The sequence below is a fragment of the Rhinichthys klamathensis genome, unplaced genomic scaffold (genome assembly GCF_029890125.1).
Source record: "Rhinichthys klamathensis goyatoka isolate OS25496 unplaced genomic scaffold, OSU_Roscu_1.1 h1tg000076l_1, whole genome shotgun sequence".
NCBI classification, from domain to species: Eukaryota; Metazoa; Chordata; class Actinopteri; order Cypriniformes; family Leuciscidae; genus Rhinichthys; species Rhinichthys klamathensis.
Window position 1 is genome coordinate 135,035 of NW_026606618.1, and position 4,516 is coordinate 139,550.

The following is a 4,516-nucleotide window of genomic DNA, read 5'->3' on the forward strand; positions in this document are numbered from 1 at the left end:
GTTGGACCCCCTTTTGCCTTCAGAACTGCCTCAATTCTTCGTGGCATAGATTCAACAAGGTGCTGGAAGCATTCCTCAGGGAGTTTGGTCCATATTGACATGATGGCATCACACAGTTGCCGCAGATTTGTCGGCTGCACATCCATGATGCGAATCTCCCGTTCCACCACATCCCAAAGATGCTCTATTGGGTTGAGATCTGGTGACTGTGGAGGCCATTTTAGTACAGTGAACTCATTGTCATGTTCAAGAAACCAATTTGAAATGATTAGAGCTTTGTGACATGGTGGAAGTAGCCATCAGAGGATGGGTACATGGTGGCCATAAAGGGATGGACATGGTCAGAAACAATGCTCAGGTAGGCCGTGGCATTTAAACGATGCCCAATTGGCACTAAGGGGCCTAAAGTGTGCCAGGAAAACATCCCCCACACCATTACACCACCACCACCAGCCTGCACAGTGGTAACAAGGCATGATGGTTCCATGTTCTCATTCTGTTTACGCCAAATTCTGACTCTAACATCTGAATGTCTCAACAGAAATCGAGACTCATCAGACCAGGCAACATTTTTCCAGTCTTCAACTGTTCAATTTTGGTGAGCTCTTGCAAATTGTAGCCTCTTTTTCCTATTTGTAGTGGAGATGAGTGGTACCCGGTGGAGTCTTCTGCTGTTGTAGCCCATCCGCCTCAAGGTTGTGCGTGTTGTGGCTTCACAAATGCTTTGCTGCATACCTCGGTTGTAACGAGTGGTTATTTCAGTCACTGTTGCCCTTCTATCAGCTCGAACCAGTCTGGCCATTCTCCTCTGACCTCTGGCATCAACAAGGCATTTCCGCCCACAGAACTGCCGCTCACTGGATGTTTTTTCTTTTTCGGACCATTCTCTGTAAACCCTAGAGATGGTTGTGCGTGAAAATCCCAGTAGATTAGCAGTTTCTGAAATACTCAGACCAGCCCTTCTGGCACCAACAATCGTGCCACGTTCAAAGTCACTCAAATCACCTTTCTTCCCCATACTGATGCTTGGTTTGAACTGCAGGAGATTGTCTTGACCATGTCTACATGCCTAAATGCACTGAGTTGCCGCCATGTGATTGGCTGCTTAGAAATTAAGTGTTAACGAGCAGTTGGACAGGTGTACCTAATAAAGTGGCCGGTGAGTGTATATATATATATATATATATATATATATATATTCAATGGGGAAAATCGATCATAATTATTGCATAAATATTCATTATTATCATAAAATTCTCAAAAAAAAAACTTGACAAAAATAGTCTTTGAGAATCTCTTATTATATATTAAAATCCACAACCTGAAACAAATAGGGAAATCTTTTCAAAACAACTAGAATTCACAGAGAGCTGTAAATCCATCTAGTGGTTACAATATGATATTGCATGATAATTATGCTCACTACTTCCAACAGATGGCTCCAATCTGCTTTCAACATTTTTTTTCTATAGGCCTAGTCTCTAATTTAACCTGAAATACAGCATTAATTAAAAATTAATAAAAATGATATATATATATAAACTTTCTATTTTATTCAATGGGAAAAAAATGATCATAATTATTGCATAAATATTCATTATTATCATAGAATTCTCTCAAAACACCAAAGAAAAAAAGAAAAAATATTATTGAACAAAAATACATTTCATTGATTTTACTGGAAAAATAAAAAATTTGATTTTAGGGGTCCAGTCACTTATGACCGTGAAGGTCCTATGTGTGACTGGTTGACGAAGAACCCCAGAGACAATACTGTATTATTACTTTGTCTTCTGGGTAAATTTCATCTTCACAAAGCCAGAACTATTCACTGCAAACCCAATTTTAGACTGTTCTCCTCTGATATAAAGTCCATTTTTACTTCCTTTAAGGAAATGTCCAAACCTTTGAGCACAAATGCTTCGTAAGCATATCATCCTTGAGTCTGTTGTAAGGAACCTTTCATTTTTTATGACAAAATGTTATATTGTGTTGATTTGTGTAATTCTCATCATAACCACTTGTGATGATGTCATGTCCGTATGGAGATGATAAGGGTATCGTTTTCAAAAGTTTGTGCTTTCAGGCCACCAAAACGCTAGCCTGGTAATACCAGACTCTGCTACTTCACTTTGCTTCGTACACAGAGTCTGGGATAGCATAATAGAGAAGTGTTTTCTCTCTCGCTAGGGGGCGCGTACTGAAGTTTAAAATCATTGGTTACCCGTAAGCCAATCAGATAAGTTTGTTTATGACGTATGTTATGCGCCGACACAGCCGCATCGAACCACAGACATCATGCATCGAACTCAAATCTATGATCGAACTTCCACTGTAAACACTTGATGATGCGAGCGAAATACCCGAGTGAACATGGCTGTAAACGACTTTTTTGATCTGTGAGTGATGTAATAGAATGACTGCTGCGCTTGACAAACGAGCAGAGCAGAGCACAAACGAGCAGAGAGAGAGAGAGAGAGAGAGAGAGAGAGAGAGAGAGAGAGAGCCCCGGCCGCGCGCGCGCACTCCCACGTCTACAAACAACACGAGCGCTGTCTTGCTCTCTCTCCCTCGCGGATATTCATAAAAATCAATCGACAAGATAGTAAGAGGTCGGAAGACCGCGGTTTCACGTGGAGCATTTGGAGATTTTTAGAGATTATAGACTCTAGGAACAACATCTCAATGAACAACATCTCAACTATAAAGGTTGCTGTCTCATATAAGTTAGACGCCTATCTCAAGTACAAGCCGGTGCAGTTCGACGATTTGGGCAAATAAAAGCCCGGGCTATCATTTGAAGTTTTACGGTATTTAAGACCTGGAAAAGAAAAGAGACACTGACCTGTCAAAAGGCTCCCCAGTTTCTCGCTGACGATCGGTAATAGTTGATAAATTAAACTTTTCCCAAAGGGAGTAGGGCCACAACATCACCTCCATTCAAAATGTTTAATACACACTCTTCGTGTTCGGGGTTCAGTTTGCTAATGCCGGGAATATTCTCCACAACAGAGCGAATTGCATCCGCGTCTCCATATCAGCGGTCGTTTTCGATTTCCCTGACCTAATCTTAAACATGGCGCTTACCGACTATGTCACGGCTTTCAGCCCGCCCTCTGTTCGTTGATTGGCCAGGCTGTTTTCAGGCCGGTGGAAAACAGAAAGATAGGCTGCTATCTCACTGACTACAGGAGCGAAATGAAATTAGCGGAAGTAGGAAGTCTGACGTAGTCAGGCTACCAAAACGCCATTGTCATGTAAATGAACGGTGTAAGTCTTCCATTTTTAGTTACTTAAGTGGGAGTTTTAGGTCATCCAGGGTACTTTTTGCCTACTCTTTTATGAGTACTGTTATTTCGGACATGCTTCTTTTCTCACATGCGATTTCGGAAGCAGCCTCAGTCCTTGTATGATCTCATCTATGTTACAGTGGTTGTTCTGTGTATTGTGGGTTTTTTTCATGTTACACTGAGAAGTGATATTCTGTGTTTGATTTAATTAAAAAGAACTGCTTGCAATTAGATCCAGATCTTTTATTTTCATCTGTGCTGCAACTGCTGACAATGTTTATTTTTTATTATTTTTTACAATAATCATTCAAATATATTTTATGGGTTGGAAAAAATAAAATAACTGCATTTGTCATCTCTAAAGATGACAAATATAATATAATTATATTTATTATATAATTTCATTCATATAAAGCATGTCACCTCTTGCTATTAATCTCAGTACTCAGTATAAGTAAGATATTTTGATGTATTTTTAAAAGTAGAGTTACTTTACTAGTTAATTGAAAAAAAAAGTAATCTGATTACATTACTTGCGTTACTTGTAATGCGTTACCCCCCCCCCCCCCCCCCCCCCCCCCCCCCCACAAGTTCTACTCGGAGCTGTTCATGTCCTCTGACTCGAAATTATGCGTTTCTATTGCAACACTATCAACGGAAATTTGAATCTGCAGCGGTCAGTTGATGTCTGAACTCTCAGAAAATTCCCAGTCTAAAAGTTCTAATTACGAGTTCTATGAGGACATGAAGGCTTTTTTACAAGTTAAAATGTCATAATTACTGTAATTACTATATCCGTGAAGTCTGTGAACGAACCTTAAACGAGTCCCTACACAACTGACTGCAATCTGCCTCCATCGCCCAAGTTCCTATGACCTAATCAACGCCCAAGTTCCTATGATCCAATCAACTGATGAAATCAAGTCCTGCCCTAATTTTTTTCTCATTTTAGCATTTCACTCAGACATAGGGTACCAGTATGCCACAATAGGGGGGAAAAATACAGACTTTTGCATAGGCTAGGCCTACTACAGTTTTGTTAATTGTGTTGTTGTTGTTTTCCATTTCATGTTATAGGCTCTCACTCTTTGTGTTTGCTTGAAATGTAGTCACTTTATGAAATCAAAAGTGACAATTATTTTCTGATTGTAACATTTTGGAGAAAGATTTGTATAATTGTTTTAAATAAACTTGATCTCTCCGCAAGGTGTAACAGTTTATCTTGT